Source organism: Rutilus rutilus (genome assembly GCF_951802725.1).
Source record: "Rutilus rutilus genome assembly, chromosome: 9".
NCBI lineage: Eukaryota > Metazoa > Chordata > Actinopteri > Cypriniformes > Leuciscidae > Rutilus > Rutilus rutilus.
The window spans coordinates 4,956,294-4,977,790 of record NC_140223.1 but is presented as its reverse complement, the minus strand read 5'-3'; the positions used below and the strand labels follow the sequence as shown (position 1 = coordinate 4,977,790).

Sequence of the window (21,497 nt, the reverse complement as noted above, 5' to 3'; positions counted from 1 at the left end):
CATTATATATGAATGCATGTATAATATATATATTAATTTAAAGTTAATTTATATGTCAATTAATATATTATAATAACTATATGTATACATTTCATGAATCAAAAGTAATTATAATTCATATAATAAAAATATAATAAATAATTAGCTGCAAAAGATGGACAATTTGGTCTCTAGAGTTTGTTTCACACTATAAACTGCTTTGATTTGGAGTGAGAGATACAGGGGGAGTGGCTTTATTGTATCAGATACATGTCACTGCACTGATTGGTCCAGTTTTGGTCTGCGATCTCTAACCCAGAATAAAACCTGCTCTGGAGTTAATTTAATTATTAATTCAGTTTATTTTAATTATTGGATCTGTAGAAATCTTTTACTCACAAAATCACACATTGTCAGTGAAATGGTCATTTTATTTGTTGTTATTGTCCAGATATTCATTATTGTACACATCTGTTTATGTAACAGGCTTTATGTAACAAAAAAAAAAGTAAACAAAAAAAAGATCAAATTCAGGAAATTGTTTCATATATTAACAAATAACAGATTGTTGTTGTTTTTCTACATTTGTTTCCAGTCTCTTTTAATTTTGGTATTTCTTTGAGTAAGCGTTCAATCAAAAATCATTTTCAATAATTTTCTTTCTTGTTCTCCAACATATAAAACACAAATCTTGTGGCATTTCACAGAAACACTAGTTTATTAGTTAACTACACATTTACTTTATGTGAATCTAACAAAACATTTGCTTGCTTTGACACAGAACAATGCTTTCTAATATGAGTCCATAGACTACATGATGTGGTGAAACTCTTCTCACACTGAGTACAGTCGTACGGCTTCTCTCCAGTATGAACTCGCTCGTGTGATTTCAGGGATCCAGACAGAGTGAAACTCTTGTCACAATATGAGCACTTGTAAGGTTTTTCTCCAGTATGAATTCTTTGGTGCTGTTTCAGATGCTGAGATGTAGTAAAGCTCTTCCCACAGTCAAAGCACACATGATCTCTCACTTCATTGTGTGTTTTTTGGTGTTGTTTAAAACTGTACAGCCTTGAAAAACTCTTTCCACAGAGAGAACACACATAAGGCCTCTCATCTGAATGCACTTTCAGGTGTATTTTAAGATTTGATGATGAAATGAAATCTTTACCACACTGATCACAGTTAAATGGTTTTTCTCCAGAGTGAATGTGCAGATGAACACTGAGATTTGATGCTTGAGAAAAACTCTTTCCACACTGAGTGCATGTATACGGTTTCTCTCCAGTGTGAATTCTCATGTGTGTGTTAAGGTCTCCTTTCTGTGTGAAACTCTTTCCACACTGAGTGCAGGTGTGCGTCTTTTTGGCTTTTGTTCTCTGAATTGTAAAGTTACAATGTTCCTCCTCCACTTCATTCAGTTCTTGTCTTTGCTCTTTCACTCTCACCTGGTCTAAAATCCACATCAAGTTAGAATCAGTTGAAGTGAACCCTTATTTAAAGGAGAACTTGGTAACTTTTTTAACGTAATAAAACTGTCTAGAAATCATTTGGATGGTTAAACAACCTGTTCTGGTGATATTGGTGACTTTCCCCGCTCCCCCCAGCGTTCCCAGGCGGAAAACCAACCTTGCAACTTGGGGACTACCGTCCCGGCAAGATAGAAATTGGAAGTCTCGTGAGAAGCGAGAACGAGAACGAGAACGAGAACGAGCGCGAAACACAAATTGCTTTACGGCAATTCGACATAAACAAACACGCATGTATGATGTATTACCAGATTACCCACCTCGGTAGACATAGCTCCACACGATACAGTTGGCTTGCTCCGATCAAAACAAACGCACATGAGCAGCAGTAGAGAGGGGGGGAGGTGTGTTGTGTTACGACTGTGTTGTGAAATATACGCCCCCCCACAGCTGTAGGGGGAGCTCGTGGGGAAAACATGCGACAACAAAAGGGAAAATCAGCGAAGAAGTGACTAGAGTTCGCTAGAGTTACCGAGTTCTCCTTTAATAGCAGAAAGCAACAGAGATCAGATCTTTCACTTTTTGTTCTGTCATTCACTTGTTAATATAGTAAAAATGTTTGACAACTGCTATATACAAGATTATGATCATTCAGATGCATTTCTCCATCATTTATCATCCATATACTGCTTATTAATTCACATCTACCAAATCAGTCAACAATGAAGAATCAAGAATGGACACCAACCTATTTGTTCCTCAGTATCTTCATGTTTTATTCTGGATGGTTCTGGATCACTCATGTCTTCAATCTCCTCTTTAATAAACTCCATCTTTAACAGTCACACAGATTTCAGCTGCTACTCCTGGAGTTTGTCCTTCTCTTGAAGGATGATGGGAATATTCCCAGTATTTATTGGTGAATTGTTGTGGGAGGGGCTTCACTGCAGGTGTGAACTGTGATCACTGTGTTTTTATCCAATCTGCATTTAAAAAGTACAGGGCCATCATGTTAAACTGCTGCCGAAAAGCCTCTTTGTCTCCAAAAGTTCCCTGTTTTCAGCTCATTCATTATGGTGATGTCTGAGATCTTCTGTAAATTGGCACATTAAGCTCATTTTATTGGTGTCAACAGGCTGAAACAAACTACAGCATCATCACCTTTAACTTCAGTTCTTGTCTTTGCTCTTTCACCTCCACCTGGTCTGAAACATATTAAAACATTAAGTTGTTAGAATGAGTTCTGGAAGATAAATGTGAATTTTCAAGTGAACCCTGATTTAATAACAGAAAACAAGTGAGATCTGCTTATCAAATATTAGATTTTTGATGTACCAAAGGTTAATTTTGTAATCCTCTTGTTAATAGTCAAAATGTGAACGACAACTGCTGTACAAGATTATGATATAAGTGCATTTATATTCCTAGATTATTTGCTAATATTTCACAGCTCTTATGATTGGCATCTAATAACATAGCTATAGCCTATTAAGCATTTTAACTAATTAAAAAAAATGTTGAAAATTATGTTGTGTAAAAGGTGACTATAGAATTAAACAAGAGAATCTGGTTATTCAGATAATAGGCTAAATGTTTTGTCTTTGAACTTTCATTATACAAATCCAAATTACACACCAGTGAATGTTGTCAAAAAATGTCTTGTAAATATACAGCAGATTTCACCCAGCAACACAAATGAACCACATCTGCAGTTTATTGACAGAGGACAGACAATCAACACACACGCACACACACACACACACACACACACACACACACACACACACGTCTTCAGATTCACAGTCTTTCAGCTGAAGGATGCATGAGAAAAGACGTTAGTTACCGTCCTCCCTAACAGTAAATGCAATTCATCTAATACACAGGTCACACATATGGCTATAAACATACATTAACATCAAAATGAAAGTTAAACCCATTTAAACGACATTTCCACAGACTCAATCCACCAAAATGATATGTGGAGATTCTTTATTAAACGTGCGTTAATAAATACATCGAACTGTTGGCAGAAAAACGCATACATAACCTTATCCCGGTTTATGGCACTTCCATAATATAAACTAAATACTTCACTTAATTGTAAAGAGGCTTCAGCAAAGTGAGGATCCATTTGCAGCTTTATTGTAATCTTGGTCGTACAATCAGGGTCAATCTCCAGCAAACACAACAGCAGAGACAAAGCGTGTTGTTGTGTTTGGAGCTCCGTCGAATTAATTCAGAAACCTTGATTTTCTTCTTTACACTCTTTTACAAACGAACTTTTTCATTTTTATAGCGTGTGAACATATCTGGAATACTATTCTCTTTAAAAAACAATCGGATTGCTTTGATATCGCTACTTATATCCAAACTTCCGCTACTAGCCTTAGCCCGCTAGCATTGCACGCGTGGTCGCGCCTATCGATCGTCTTATTTACACCCGTATCACTGAAAGCTATAATTCGCCATTATAGCACATCTGCTAACGTGTCTAACGTTACCTTTGAGTGCAGGTGAGGACACGTTCGAGCTGCATTCTGTGCAGTTAGAGCTGGAATCCGTGGAGAAGCAGATCCGCGACCTACTAGAGAGACAGGCCGAGCTGCGAGATCGGCGATCCGCACTTGAAACATCACGCGCCGATGCTCACAAGTCAGTGGTTAGTAACCTTTTTACTCCGACCTCGTCTACTCCGTGTGTTTCTCTGCCCAGGACGCGATCATCCCTGGTTTCATTCACTCCGGCACCGACACAACACCATGGACCCTGGGTGATTCCACAGCGGAAGACGCGAGCCTGGACCAGAGCAAGGACCTCTCCGCCCCTCCCGGCCTTCGAGATCTCCACACGGAACCGCTTCTCCCCTCTACGCGAGACGGAATGCGACGCTGTGATCATCGGCAGTTCCATCGTCCGGCATGTCCACGCCACCATAGGTAAAGGTAAGGTGCGCACTCACTGCTTTCCTGGTGCTCGTGTTCTTGATGTCGCTGCGCAGGTCCCCGAGATTCTGAACGGTGACGAGCGCATCGGAGCTGTCGTGCTGCACGCGGGAACAAACGATATCAGGCTGCGGCAGTCGGAGGTTCTGAAGAAGGACTACAGGAGCCTGATCGAGACGGTATGCAGCACATCGCCTGAAACAACGATCATCGTGTCTGGACCGCTTCCCACGTACCGACTAGGACATGAAAGGTTCAGTAGATTATTTGCTCTAAATGAATGGTTAATGTCATGGTGTAATGAACAGAGCAAAACCCAATCTTTTCTGGGAGCGACCTAGGCTCTTCCGCGCTGATGGCCTTCACCCCAGCAGAATCGGAGCGGCTCTTCTGTCGGACAACATCTCCAAGACGCTACACACCATATGACTAGTAAGTCAAAGTCCAAATCACACTCTTTGCTGTCCAAACTTAATTGATATAAGTACCAATGTAGAACATTATATTGAAACTGTGTCTATTCCTCGTTTAGTGAGGTCAAACATTAAATCTACAGTAGAATCTAGGAAAAATCTAATTGTGATTAAACCAGAAAATCTCAATATTAGTGTACAAAAACAATTTATAAAGCTAGGTCTTCTAAACATTAGATCACTCACACCTAAGGCGGTTATTGTAAATGAAATGGTCACAGATAATAGTTTCGATGTACTTTGCCTTACTGAAACCTGGCTTAAACCAAATGATTATTTCGGTCTTAATGAGTCTACTCCATCTGGATACTGTTATAAGCATGAGCCCCGTCTGATTGGTCGTGGCGGTGGTGTTGCAACAATCTATAGAGATATTCTTAATGTTACCCAGAAAACAGGTCACAGGTTTAATTCGTTTGAAGTACTTGTGCTAAATGTTACTCTCTTAGATGTAAGAAAGAAATCCCTATTATCTCTAGCCTTGGCTACTGTATATAGACCGCCAGGGCCTTACGCTGATTTCCTAAAAGAGTTTGCAGACTTTCTCTCAGATCTATTGGTCAATGTCGATAAAGCATTAATTGTTGGAGATTTTAACATACACGTAGATAACACAAATGATGCGTTAGGGGCTGCGTTTACAGATTTATTAAACTCCTTTGGGGTCAAGCAAAACGTCACTGGTCCCACTCATCGTCTTAATCATACGCTAGATTTAATTATATCACATGGAACCAATCCAACCGATATAGATATTATACCGCAAAGTGATGAAGTCACTGACCATTACATGGTCACTTGCATACTACGTACTGCTGTAATTTGTCATGTTGCGCCGCGTTATCGACCAGGCAGAACAATCCTTCCAACAACTATAGATAGATTCTCAAATAGCTTACCTGATCTATCTCAGCTGCTCAGTGAACCCAAACAAACAGATGAACTCGAGGAAATGACTAGCACTATGAGCACCATTTTCTCTAGTACATTAGACATCGTTGCACCAATTAGATTAAAAAAGGTTAGTGAGAAAACTAAAGCACCATGGTACAACAGTGCTACGCATGTTATCAAGAGAGAAACTCGTAATTTAGAGCGTAAATAGAAACAAACTAATTTAGAGGTCTTTAGAATCGCGTGGAAAGACAGTATGTCACGTTATAAAAAGGCCCTAAAAGCAGCCAGGGCTGAGCATCTCCGCAAACTAATAGAAAATAACCAAAATAATCCAAGGTTTTTATTTAACACCGTGGCTAGACTAACAAATAAACAGACGTCACCTGAGCAAAATATTCTGTTACAGTGTAGTAGTAATGATTTTATGAATTTCTTCACTGAGAAAATAGAAAGCATCAGAAACACAATTGTAAATGTACAATCTTTAATGGTGTCTTATGATTCAGCCTCAATTATCCCTCAAGAACAACTACACCACTTTACAACTATAGGACAGGAAGAGCTAAATAAACTTATCACTTCATCTAAAACAACAACATGTTTATTAGATCCAATACCCACTAAACTACTGAAAGAAGTGTTACCTGTAGTGGCAGAGCCTCTTCTCAATATTATTAACTCGTCTTTATCTTTAGGTCATGTTCCAAGAATATTCAAATTGGCAGTTATAAAACCTCTTATTAAGAAACCACAATTAGATCATAATAATCTAGCAAATTACATACCGATTTCAAATCTTCCATTTATGTCTAAAATACTAGAAAAAGTTGTGTCCGCTCAACTGGGCTCTTTCTTGCAAGAAAATGATATCTATGAAAAATTTCAGTCAGGATTCAGGCCGCACCATAGCACTGAAACTGCGCTCGTTAAAATCACAAATGATTTACTTCTAGCTTCTGACCAAGGCTGTATCTCAATACTAGTTTTACTCGATCTTAGTGCTGCGTTCGACACTGTAGATCACAAAATACTCTTAGATCGACTACAAAACTACACTGGTGTTCAGGGACAGGCATTAAACTGGTTCAGATCGTACTTATCAGACCGTTACCATTTTGTCTGTTTAAATGGGGAAAAATTGAAGATAACTTCAGTAAACTATGGAGTGCCGCAAGGATCTGTGTTGGGCCCTCTGCTATTCTCAATATACATGCTGCCACTTGGTAATATTATAAGAAAACATGGAATTAATTTCCACTGTTATGCGGATGACACTCAATTATATATTTCATCACGACCAGATGAAAACAATAAATTATCTAAATTGACAGAGTGTGTTAAAGATATAAAATACTGGATGACGTGTAATTTTTTGCTATTAAATTCAGATAAAACGGAGGTATTACTTATTAGTCCAAAAAACTGCCCACAAAACCTCTTACAATACAACTTTAATTTAGAAGGGTGTCCTGTTACTTTATCCACTACAGTAAAAGACCTGGGTGTTATATTAGACCGCAACTTGCCTTTTGAAAATCATATTTAATATGTTACAAGAACAGCCTTTTTCCACCTTGTTTCTATCTGTTTCTGATGCAGAAAAGTTAGTTCATGCATTCATGACCTCGAGACTAGATTACTGTAATTAGCTGGTTGTCCTGCATCCTCAATAAACAAGCTACAGTTAGTGCAAAATGCAGCAGCTAGAGTTCTTACTAGATCAAGAAAATATGATCATATAACACCAATTCTATCGTCTCTACACTGGTTACCTATAAAGTTCCGTATCAATTACAAAGTATTACTACTGACCTATAAAGCCCTAAATGGTTTAGCTCCTGGGTATTTAACGGAACTTCTATCGCCCTACAATCCATCGCGCTCTTTAAGATCACTAAATTCGAGGCTTCTGGTCATTCCTAGGATATCTAAGTCCACTAAAGGAGGGAGGGCGTTTTCACATTTAGCTCCTAAACTCTGGAATGGCCTTCCTGATATTGTTCGAGTCTCAGACTCGCTGTCCCAGTTTAAAACTAGATTAAAGACGCATCTCTTTAGCCAAGCATTCACATAATACTTACCTTTTATACTACAGTTGAATCAGATTGAATGCATTAATATTATGAACAGCAGCTACGCTAATTATTTCCCATCTGCTTTTCTGTTGTTATCTCGGGACGCTAGTCCCGAGGTAAATACAGATCGTCAGCTCCAGTTTGTATCCAGCCTCCCATGGAAACTACAGATGCCCCAACACCCGTGCAGAGACGACTCAAAGCCCGTGAAGAGACAACTCGAAGCCCATGAAGAGACGACTCGACGCCCGTGAAGAGACGACTCGACGCCCGTGAAGAGACGACTCGAAGCCCGTGAAGAGACGACTCGACGCCCGTGAAGAGACGACTCGAAGCCCGTGAAGAGACGACTCGACGCCCGTGAAGAGACGACTCGACGCCCGTGAAGAGACGACTCGAAGCCCGTGAAGAGACGACTCGACGCCCGTGAAGAGACGACTCGACGCCCGTGAAGAGACGACTCGACGCCCGTGAAGAGTCGACTCGACGCCCGTGAAGAGACGACTCGACGCCCGTGAAGAGACGACTCGAAGCCCGTGAAGAGACGACTCGACGCCCGTGAAGAGACGACTCGACGCCCGTGAAGAGACGACTCGACGCCCGTGAAGAGACGACTCGACGCCCGTGAAGAGACGACTCGAAGCCCGTGAAGAGACGACTCGACGCCCGTGAAGAGACGACTCGACGCCCGTGAAGAGACGACTCGAAGCCCGTGAAGAGACGACTCGACGCCCGTGAAGAGACGACTCGACGCCCGTGAAGAGACGACTCGACGCCCGTGAAGAGACGACTCGACGCCCGTGAAGAGACGACTCGAAGCCCGTGAAGAGACGACTCGACGCCCGTGAAGAGACGACTCGAAGCCCGTGAAGAGACGACTCGACGCTGGCGATATGTTTATGCCCTAAATCAATACATGATTAACTAACTGTATTTCTCTATGTACATTTCTGAAATGCACTTTCTGTAAAGCTGCTTTGAAACAATATGTATTGTGAAAAGCGCTATACAAATAAATTTGAATTGAATTGCAGTTATCTAGTGCGAAAAAAGTAATAATTGGCACTAAATTAAAGTGCGAAAAAAAGTAATAATTGACACTAAATTAAAGTAGACAATTTGTTCTACTTTAGACAGATTGTTCTCGACTGGTTTGACCATGGGACCAACATTTAACATTTTGTGTGTGTGTGTGTGTAGGTTATATATAGTATATGTGAATAAAAGGAATATGATTAATACTGATGAGTAAACAGTATATGTTACGTACTGCTCCGAGACACGAGGGTAGAAGATCCAAATGCAGTTTTATTTAAAGGGTTAAGCAGAATCGTAATCAAAATCCAGGCAAAGGTCATACACAGGCAGGCAATCAAACAAACAGACAAATCCAGAGGGTGAGGCAGAAACAGGAAAACCAGGACACGGGCAGAGATCAAGAACCAGGAATAACAACGACAAAGGAAATGCTCAGAAATGCAGTTGGAATAACGTACAAGACTTTGCAGGGAATGATGAGGTGAACCAGGCTTATATGGGGTGAACTAAACAATATAATGAGACACAGGTGAATGTGATAATCAGGAATGATGAGTCCGGGCAGTGAATTATGGGAATTGTAGAAGTGAGTGAATAATGATAGTCTGATGTGGAGTGCCCTCAGGTGGCTCTCAAGGGCACTCCAGCTGATGACCGTTACATAGCCCCCCCTCAAAGGAGCAGCTTCCAGATGCTCCTAAAATACTCCAGGAGGGAGGTGGAGTGGAGGCGGACATGGGGGTGGGATGGAGGGCCAGGCCCGTGGAGCGGAAGAGGACCTGGAGACTGCGGCGGGATGGAAGGCCAAGGCGGAGCGGGCTGTGCAGATGACCAGGGCGGACCATGAAGTGCAGGTGGCCAGGGCGGACCAGGCAGTGCAGGCGGCCAGGGCGCATCAGGCTGTGCAGGCGACCAGGGCGCATCAGGCTGTGCAGGCGACCAGGGCGCATCAGGCTGTGCAGGCGACCAGGGCGCATCAGGCTGTGCAGGTGTGCAGGGTCGTTCAGTGGGCAGTCCTTAAAGGTGCTGACCTTACACACAGCCTTAGGGAAGACTACTAAATCTAATCATCTAAAGACAATAGAGGCAATTACCCCCAACTGAGATAATGGTACCCACCAAATTGTATAAACAACACATGGTCACGAGAACTAAGACTAGGTAAACATTCACATAGTTCAACTCTCAGTAGGAAGATCAAACACTAACAAAACCCCTTCAAAGGAAACTATGTTAAAACTAATCAGTAAATGGATGCCCTCATGTTCACCTTGAATGCCCAATACAGTATAGTTCACCATAGTTTTTTTCAGCAGATCAGCAGATCTAAAACATATTCTTAAATTTGTAATCCTACACTAGAGAGAAGAGCAGCACCATCCCAGGAAGGTTGGATACAATCTCTTCTCAACAGGTCAGGTCTGCCCCAAAAACTTTTCCAAATGTCTATGAACGACGTGACGTCGAGAGTGACCAACTGAAAGGGAACACGTTTAAAAGCATGAATGCATATATAATATTTATTTATTTATATTAATTTAAAGTTAATTTTACATGTCAATTACTATATTATAATAACTATATGTATATATTTCATGAATCAAAAGTAATTATAATTCATATAATAAAAATATAATAAATAATTAGCAGCAAAAGATGGACAATTTGGTCTCTAGAGTTTGTTTCACACTATAATCTGCTTTGGTTTGGAGTGAGAGATACAGGGGGAGTGGCTTTATTGTATCAGATACATGTCACTGCACTGATTGGTCCAGTTTTGGTCTGCGATCTCTAACCCAGAATAAAACCTGCTCCGGAGCAGCTTAGCCGTGTAGCGTAAGTTACCATGATGATGAACACAACTAAACAACAATCCACTTTCCTGAGCCCTAAAAAGCCACTTTGCTCAAACTAATCTCGAACTTTACCTGTTAGCAACTGAAACCGGCTTTGTGCAACAGGCCACACGACGTTTTTATTGCTTTACTAGAGACAAAGAACTGCCTTACACTGACAGCTAAATGACAAGTCAGAAAGTTACAACTCAAAAACAACTTCCACAAAACTAACGTCACAGATCTAAAGTTTATTTCACTATACGTTTGCTTTATCTGAATCTCACAGTTTATATTAATTATTGGATCTGTAGAAACCTTTTACTCACAAAATCACACATTGTCAGTGAAATGGTAATTTTATTTGTTATTGTACAGATATACGTAATTGTAGATACATCTGTTTATGTAATAACAGTCTTTATGCAACTAAAAAAAAAGTAAAAAAAAAATAAAATAAAATAACTGATCAAATTCAGGGAATTGTTTCATATATTAACAAATAACTGATTGTTGTTTTTCTACATTTGTTTCCAGTCTCTTTTAATTTTGGTATTTCTTTGAGTAAGCGTTCAATCAAATAATAATTTTCAATAGTTTTCTTTCTTGTTCTCTAACATATAAAACACAAATCTTGTGGCATTTTACAGCAACACTAGTTTATTAGTAAACTAACTACACATTTACTTTATGTGAATCTAACAAAACATTTGCTCACTGTGACACAGAACAATGCTTTCTAATATGCTTCACTAGATTACTTGATTGGGTGAAACCCTTCTCACACTGAAAACAGTAGTATGGCTTCTCTCCAGTATGAACTCGCTCGTGTGATTTAAGGTTTCCAGAATGAGTGAAACTCTTGTCACAATATGAGCACTTGTAAGGTTTTTCTCCAGTATGAGTTCTTTGGTGCTCTTTCAGAATCTCAGCTCTAGTAAAGCTCTTCCCACAGTCACAACACACATGATCTTTCACTTCATTGTGTGTTTTCTGGTGCAGTTTAAAACTGTCCGGCCTTGAATAACTCTTTCCACAGAGAGAACACACATAAGGCCTCTCATCTGAATGCACTTTCAGGTGTATTTTTAGATTTGATGATGAAATAAAATCTTTACCACACTGATCACAGTTAAATGGTTTTTCTCCAGAGTGAATGTGCAGATGAACACTGAGATTTGATGCTCGAGAAAAACTCTTTCCACACTGAGTGCATGTATACGGTTTATCTCCAGTGTGAATTCTCATGTGTGTCTTAAGGGTTCCTTTCTGTGTGAAACTTTTTCCACACTGAGTGCAGGTGTGCGTCTTTTTGGCTTTTGTTCTTTGAATTGGACAGTTATGATGTTCCTCCTCCTCTTCAATCAGTTCTTGTCTTTGCTCTTTCACTCTCACCTGGTCTAAAATACACATCAAGATAGAATCAGTTCAAGTGAACCCTTATTTAATAGCAGAAAGAAACAGAGATCAGATCTTTCACTGTTCACTTTTTAATATATTAAAATATGTTTGACAACTGCTATATACAAGGTTATGATCATTTGGATGTGTCAACAATGAAGAATCAAGAATGGACACCAACCTATTTGTTCCTCAGTATCTTCATGTTTTATTCTGGATGGTTCTGGATCACTCATGTCTTCAATCTCCTCTTTAATAAACTCCATCTTTAACAGTCACGCAGATTTCAGCTGCTACTCCTGGAGTTTGTCCTTCTCTTGTAGGATGATGGGAATATTCCCCGTATTTATTGGTGAATTGTTGTGGGAGGGGCTTCACTGCAGGTGTGAACTGTGATCACTGTGTTTTTATCCAATCTGCATTTAAAAAGTACAGAGTCATCATGTTAAACTGCTGCTGAAAAACCTCTTTGTCTCCAAAAGTTCCCTGTTTTCAGCTCATTCATTATGGTGATGTCTGAGATCTTCTGTAAATTGGCACATTAAGCTCATTTTATTGGTGTCAACAGGCTGAAACAAACTACAGCATCATCACCTTTAACCTTTAACTTTATGAAAAAATCATAAATCAGCCATAGTAATTTATAATGTTGAAAATTATGTTGTGTAAACGGTAACTATAGAATTAAACAAGAGAATCTGGTTAGTCAGATAATAGGCTAAATGTTTTGTCTTTAAACTTTCATTATACAAATCCAAATTACACACCAGTGAATGTTGTCAAAAAATGTCTTGTAAATATATAGCAGATTTCAGATTCACAGTCTTTCAGCTGAAGGATGCATGAGAAAAGACATGTTAATGACCGTCCTCCCTAACAGTAACTGCAATTCATCTAATACACAGGTCACACATATGGCTATAAACATACATTAACATCAAAATGAAAGTTAAACCCATTTAAACGACATTTCTACAGACTCAATCCACCAGAATGATATGTGGAGATTCTTTATTAAACGTGCGTTAATAAAAGTCCAAAAATACATCGAACTGTTGGCAGAAAAACTCATACATAACATTATCCCGGTTTATGACACTTCCATAATATAAACTCAAATCTTCACTTAATTGTAACAAGGCTTCAGCAAAGTGAGGATCCATTTGCAGCTTTATAGTAATCTTGGTCGTACAATCAGGGTCAATCACCAGCAAACACAACAGTAGAGACAAAGCAACTCGTAATGTGAAAACAGGCATAAGGTCAGGCAGCAAACTTACATAAATCAGTCCACAATAGAAAACAGTCCAGGGCAGGCAGCAAAGAATCACGAAGAGAATAAACAGTCCAAGAGTAATCCACGGGAAGACAAAAACACAGGCAGAAACGCTCAGAGATGTTCACCAGGGCTAAACAAAACCTCTCAATGAGAAACTTCCTCTTCGACTTGTTGCTATTTTACGGCGGTTGGCATCCATTACCGCCACCTTCTGCTCCGGGGTGTGAATCAGAAAATAGGTTTACAGACTAAGTCACACACACACACACACACACACAATAATAATAATAATAATTTTTGATATCAAGAATTACATTTTTAAATATTAAGAATTACATTTTTGATATCAACAATTTACTTGTTGATGTAATTGTATTTTCACTAGTGAAATGTCACCATAGGCTGCCATTCAAAATCAATTGTTGATATCAAGAATTGATTTCTTACTAGTAGAAATATAACTTTTGATATCAATAATTACATTGTTACTAGTAAAAATGCGAATTACTGATATCAATAATTCAATTGTCACTAGTTGAAATGTCTATTCTTGATATCAACAATTGAATTGCTACTTGTAAAATGTTTCATTTTTGATGTCTGAAAATGTATTTCTGATATCAATATTATTTCAGATATCTAAAATGGCTTTCTTACTAGTAGCAATCATATTCATGATATTAGAAATTAACATTGTCACTAGTGAAAATTGAATTATTGATATCAAAATGAACACTGTTACTAGTAGCAATTCAATTGTTGATATCAAGAATAGACATTTCAACTAGTGACAATTTAATTCTTGATATCAAAAATAAAGGTTTTACTAGTAAGAATTGTATTTCTGATATGTGAAACTGGAATTTCAACAAGTAAGAAATCAATTCTTGATATCAACAATGGATTTTAAATGGCAGCCTATGGTGACATTTCACTAGTGAAAATACAATTACAGATATCAAGAATTAGCATTGTTACTAGTGGAAATGTAATTTCTGATATAAAAAATTGCCATTGTTATAGTAAAAATATAATTCCTGATATCAATAACTATAATTTTAACTAGTTACAATTGAATTATTGATATCAAGAATTAGTATCCTGGAAATGAATAAAAGTTAAAACGGCTTGCCATAGAATAGACAATGAGGCACTATTTGCTTTTGACGCGCTGTCTCGCGCCTCTTGTCGGTGTAGAGATGGTGTTACTGCTCATGATGCTCGGGATCTGTGATGATCATAATTCCCTTATATATCCTGATGGATATATAAAAGGCCTTAAACTCCAACAATCTTTTGGAAACGGAGTGTTCCCTTATCGAGTCAGTCCCTCGACATTAGGTATGGGGAAATCCATTTTCCTCAAAAGCTGAAGCCTGATTTTTAATAACTCTTTTGCTTGCAAATAGCTGATGGTGTCCGCGCCCTCACCTGATTGGCTGACAGCCTCCAATATAGGTGACATCGGGCGCCAAAAAACCTCAGAATCTTTCTTCCTCACCTGGAGCCTGGTTTCGCGGGGGATTGACTCTAACAGAGTGGACAAAGTGGATTATCCCCTCTTGCGTTCCGGCGGAATTTTACTTTAAAATCGAATGAAAATGTCTCTTTCACACGCAAAGTGAAATAATGTGAAGTGGCATTTAATGTCAATTTAATTTGCTGTCAATTTGTATTATAATTATTCTCAGCTTATTTCTGTTTAATGTGCAGTGCTGTATTATTTAAGAATTTATTTGAAGTTATCCTGTATAGAGTTTACTTAAAGTTTTCCCTATATAGAAATGACTTGAAGTTTACTGTACTGCATTTACTCAGAAGTTGTCCTTGCTTGAAGTTTTCTATGTATAATTTACTTTGAGTTAGCTTTAAAGCCACTCCTCCTTATATGTTCATACAAGTATATGTTGTTTTAGCTAAAGGGACTCAGTTTTTAGTATTAATAATTTAGGGAACAGACCCAGTCTCTATATGATGATATCTAGGTGAAAGAGTCTCTTTATGATGGGATTTATCAGACATCAGTGACGTGAGACAGACAATGGTCGGTTTAGCCAGTCTGTCTGCTTCCTGACCTGAGCCCCAGATTGTCATGTTTGAGCTCTAAGACTATGTGCCATATTACTAGAGAGAGATGGATACAATCTCTTCTCAACAGGTCAGGTCTGGCCCAAAAACGTTTCCAAATGTCTATGAACGACGTGACGTCGAGAGTGACTAAATGAAAGGGAACACGTTTAAAAGCATTATATATGAATGCATGTATAATATTTATATTAATTTAAAGTTAATTTTACATGTCAATTAATATATTATAACTATATGTATATATTTCATGAACTGCTTTGATTTGGAGTGAGAGATACAGGGGGAGAGGCTTTATTGTATCAGATACATGTCACTGCACTGATTGGTCCAGTTTTGGTCTGCGATCTGTGACTGTGGTGATCATGAAATTAACCTATCACTCGTTACAGAACTGCACACAGTTATGACATCAAAAATAAAATCATTTATTTAAGTCTTGTATGACTCTTTCAGGTGTTTTTGTTTTTTTCTCTAAAACACTTAGTCTACTTCAGTAAAACCAGAAGGGAAAAAAACAAACATTCTCATACCACAATTTCAGAAATTAAAGCATGGTAGGCTATGAATTACAAAATCATACTGAATATACATAACTCACAATCATCTCGAGCAACTAACAAAAAAACGGCCAATGAAGCCTCTCATCAACCAAATATTCCTCAGTTTTCAAACACTTCATGTAAATAAACCCACAAAACAAAAATAATAAAGTGATTGATTCAACTCACATAACTGTACAAGCAATAACTCAATGCGTTAATCTCTTTTACTAAATTCAATAAGTTTCACTTTGGACATTTTTTTAGCACTCGTTAGTTGAGGGATAAGTGTAAGTTTATTCTAACCCAGAATAAAGCCTGCTCTGGAGCAACTTAGCCGTGTAGCGTAAGTTACCATGATGATGAACACAACTAAAACCAATCCACTTTCCTGAGCCCTAAAAGCCAGTTTGCTCAAACTAATCTCGAACTTTACCTGTTAGCAACTGAAACCGGCTGCGATGTCAAGATTGCAATGCTGGAATGTGTGTGTGGGGCGCGGGCGCGATTGAACAGTGGACACATAAAAACATACATAAAATGTTTTAGTTCATTCCTACTTCCAAAGGAATACATTGAAAACGCTCGCTCTACTCCGCACCATTATCAATGTCTGTGCGGACGTCCGTATTTTACTTTCGCTTTTAAGTTAGCGATTCAAAAGCCCTCAGCGCTGTCACACGTCGTTTAACCGGTGGGAAAATATTCCCACAGTCACATCCCTAATATATTTATATATAAATACTATAGGCCTACCTGATTTTGAACACAAGAGGGCAGTATAGCACTATGAATGACATGATTCATTTATTTTTTGGACTAAAAAACATTCTGGCTATTTTTAAACTTAAACATAATTCTTAAATTGAAAAAAAAAAAGAATAAAATGGTTTTAGTTCTGATATTTGTATAATTTTATATAGAAATAAATGGTGTATAATTACATTTTTAGAAGAAATTAGGCTTTTAGCATTTCCTTTTTTGACATTACTTTAATCCCTCGCCATAGCAAAACCGTTTGAGATATTTATTATCCGTTCACAATTTAGCATCTTTAATGTATTTTCATCATGTTGAAAAAGTTTGATGGGAATAAAATAAACCACTTAAGAGTGGGTAAAAATTCAGAGGCTGATTTTGCAAAGAAATCCACATTCAAACCAAAATATCTGACTTCCTGTTGCTCGGAGCTAATGACTGTAAATTAGAAAGTTGTCCGGCTCGATGAGACCAATATACATACAGATTTTTGTAACTGTAGGTAAAACTTTCATATAAATTCATGCAAGCGTGTTTGATCTATGGACCAAGTTTACGGACCCCATTCAAGAGGGCGCTGTCGAGCCCACCTGCCACGCCCGGGTACTAGCTTCAGCCCGGCCCTGATGGCCACGGGTTCTGACCTGTGTGCAAAGTTTCAAGAGTTTGAGCACGTTAAGGGCCCCAAAAGTGCCCGAGAAGTAGAAAAAAATAATAATAATAAAAATAATGATAACGAAAACAATACGGCCTTCGCCCTTTCAGGGCTTTGGCCCTAATAATTTTCTTTCTTGTTCACTAACATATAAAACACAAATCTTGTGGCATTTCACAGTAACACTAGTTTATTAGTAAACTAAATACACATTTACTTTATGCAAATCTAACAAAACATTTGCTCACTGTGACACAGAACAATGCTTTCTAATATGATTCATTAGACTATTTGATCGGGTGAAACTCTTCCCACACTGAGTACAGTTGTACGGCTTCTCTCCAGTATGAATTCGCTCGTGTGATTTCAGAGTTCCAGAATGAGTGAAACTCTTGTCACAATATGAGCACTTGTTAGGTTTTTCTCCAGTATGAATTCTTTGGTGCTCTTTCAGAATCTCAGCTCTAGTAAAGCTCTTCCCACAATCACAACACACATGATCTTTCACTTCATTGTGTGTTTTCTGGTGCAGTTTAAAACTGTCCGGCCTTGAATAACTCTTTCCACAGAGAGAACACACATAAGGCCTCTCGTCTGAATGCACTTTCAGGTGTATTTTTAGATTTGATGATGAAATAAAATCTTTACCACACTGATCACAGTTAAATGGTTTTTCTCCAGAGTGAACGTGCAGATGAACACTGAGATTTGATGCTTGAGAAAAACTCTTTCCACACTGAGTGCATTTATACGGTTTCTCTCCAGTGTGAATTCTCATGTGTACGTTAAGGTTTCCTTTCTGTGTGAAACTTTTTCCACACTGAGTGCAGGTGTGCGTCTTTTTGGCTTTTGTTCTTTGAATTGGAAAGTTATGATGTTCCTCCTCCTCTTCAATCAGTTCTTGTCTTTGCTCTTTCACTCTCACCTGGTCTAAAATACACATCAAGATAGAATCAGTTCAAGTGAACCCTTATTTAATAGCAGAAAGAAACAGAGATCAGATCTTTCACTGTTCACTTTTTAATATATTAAAATATGTTTGACAACTGCTATATACAAGGTTATGATCATTTGGATGTGTCAACAATGAAGAATCAAGAATGGACACCAACCTATTTGTTCCTCAGTATCTTCATGTTTTATTCTGGATGGTTCTGGATCACTCATGTCTTCAATCTCCTCTTTAATAAACTCCATCTTTAACAGTCACACAGATTTCAGCTGCTACTCCTGGAGTTTGTCCTTCTCTTGTAGGATGATGGGAATATTCCCAGTATTTATTGGTGAATTGTTGTGGGAGGGGCTTCACTACAGGTGTGAACTGTGATCACTGTGTTTTTATCCAATCTGCATTTAAAAAGTACAGAGTCATCATGTTAAACTGCTGCTGAAAAACCTCTTTGTCTCCAAAAGTTCCCTGTTTTCAGCTCATTCATTATGGTGATGTCTGAGATCTTCTGTAAATTGGCACATTAAGCTCATTTTATTGGTGTCAACAGGCTGAAACAAACTACAGCATCATTACCTTTAACTTCAGTTCTTGTCTTTGCTCTTTCACCTCCATCTGGTCTGAAACATATTAAAACATTAAGTTGTTAGGATGAGTTCAAGGAGGATAAATGTGAATTTTCAAGTGAACCCTGATTTAATAACAGAAAACAAGTGAGATCTGTTTATCAATTTATTATATTTTTGATGTACCAAAGGTTAGTTTTGTAATCCTCTTGTTAATAGTCAAAATGTGAACGTCAACTGCTGTACAAGATTATGATATAAGTGCATTTATATTCCTAGATTATTTGCTAATATTTCACAGCTCTTATGATTGGCATCTAATAGCATAGCCATAGCCTATAAAGCATATTAACTAATTAAAAAAAAGTAAAAAACTAATTGATCAGCCATCATTATTTATAATGTTGACAATTATGTTGTGTAAAAGTTAACTATAGAATTAAACATGAGAATCTGGTTATTCAGATAATAGGCTAAATGTTTTGTCTTTGAACTTTCATTATACAAATCCAAATTACACACCAGTGAATGTTGTCAAAAAATGTCTTGTAAATATATAGCAGATTTCACCCACCAACACAAATGAACCACATCTGCAGTTTATTGACAGAGGACAGACAATCAACACACACACACACACACACACACACACACACACACACACGTCTTCAGATTCACTGTCTTTCAGCTGAAGGATGCATGAGAAAAGACATGTTAGTTACCGTCCTCCCTAACAGTAACTGCAATTCATCTAATACACAGGTCACACATATGGCTATAAACATACATTAACATCAAAATGAAAGCTAAACCCATTTAAACGACATTTCTACAGACTCAATCCACCAAAATGATATGTGGAGATTCTTTATTAAACGCGCGTTAATAAAAGTCCAAAAACACATCGAACTGTTGGCAGAAAAACGCATACATAACATTATCCCGGTTTATGGCACTTCCATAATATAAACTAAATAATTTACTTAATTGTAACGAAGCTTCAGCAAAGTGAGGATCCATTTGCAGCTTTATTGTGATCTTGGTCGTACAATCAGGGTCAATCACCAGCAAACACAACAGTAGAGACAAAGCAACTCGTAATGCGAAAACAGGCATAAGGTCAGGCAGCAAACTTACATAAATCAGTCCACAATAGGAAACAGTCCAGGGCAGGCAGCAAAGAATCACGAAGAGAATAAACAGTCCAAGAGTAATCCACGGGAAGACAAAAACACAGGCAGAAACGCTCAGAGATGTTCACCAGGGCAAAACAAAACCTCTCAATGAGGAACTTCTTCTTCGACTTGTTGCTATTTTACGGTGCTTTGCATCCATTACCGCCACCTTCTGCTCCGGGGTGTGAATCAGAAAATAGGTTTACAGACAAAATTCACACACACACACACACACACACACACACACACACACACACACACACACACACACACACACTACTCATCCCAGTCAGCAATAATAATAATAATAATTTTTGATATCAAGAATTACATTTTTAAATATCAAGAATGATGTCTGTAATTGTATTTTCACTAGTGAAATGTCACCAGGCTGCCATTCAAAATCAATTACTGATATCAATAATTCAATTGTCACTAGTTGAAATGTCTATTCTTGATATCAACAATTGAATTGCTACTAGTAAAAATGTGAATGTGAATCTGAAAATGTATTTCTGATATCAATATTATTTCAGATATCTAAAATGTCTTTCTTACTAGTAACAATCACCTTCATGATATTAGAAATTAACATTGTCACTAGTGAAAATGTAATTATTGATATAAAAAATGAACATTGTTACTAGTAGAAATTCAATTTTTGATATCAAGAATAGACATTTCAAATAGTGACAAAAATAAGGTTTTTACTAGTAAGAAATGTATTTCTGATATGTGAAATTGGAATTTCAACAAGAAATCAATTCTTGATATCAACAATGGATTTTGAATGGCAGCCTATGGTGACATTTCACTAGTGAAAATACAATTACAGATATCAAGGATTATAGTTTTTACTAGTTGAAATTAAATAGTTGATATCAGAATTAGCATTTTAACTAGTGAAAATTTCATTGTGTATATCAAGAATTAGCATTGTTACCAGTGGAAATGTAATTTCTGATATCAATAACTATAATTTTAACTAGTTACAATTGAATTATTGATATCAAGAATTAGTATCCTGGAAATGAATAAAAGTTAAAACGGCTTGCCATAGAATAGACAATGAGGCACTATTTGCTTTTGACGCGCTGTCTCGCGCCTCTTGTCGGTGTAGAGATGGTGTTACTGCTCATGATGCTCGGGATCTGTGATGATCATAATTCCCTTATATATCCTGATGGATATATAAAAGGCCTTAAACTCCAACAATCTTTTGGAAACGGAGTGTCCTTTTCGAATCGGTCCCTCGACATTACGTATGGGGTAATCCATTTTCCTCAAAAGCTGAAGCCTGATGAACTCTTTTGCTTGCAAATAGCTGATGGTGTCCGCGCCCTCACCTGATTGGCTGACAGCCTCCAATATAGGTGAC

At 37.9% G+C, this 21,497-nt stretch overlaps 2 long non-coding RNA genes across 2 annotated transcripts; both read right to left on the bottom strand.

Annotated features, from left to right (window-relative positions):
- Positions 1-11,050: 11,050 nt before the first annotated feature.
- On the bottom strand, positions 11,051-13,585 carry LOC311296684. Its single transcript, XR_014628669.1, has 3 exons — positions 13,390-13,585; positions 12,291-12,525; positions 11,051-12,108 (listed from the first exon to the last, which is right to left on the bottom strand). It is a non-coding gene; the product is annotated as an uncharacterized lncRNA (long non-coding RNA).
- Positions 13,586-15,849: 2,264 nt separating this feature from the next.
- LOC311296679 lies at positions 15,850-20,250 on the bottom strand. The gene is made up of 4 exons (XR_014628663.1): positions 20,082-20,250; positions 18,955-18,998; positions 18,542-18,776; positions 15,850-18,359 (listed from the first exon to the last, which is right to left on the bottom strand). It is a non-coding gene; the product is annotated as an uncharacterized lncRNA (long non-coding RNA).
- Positions 20,251-21,497: the final 1,247 nt, after the last annotated feature.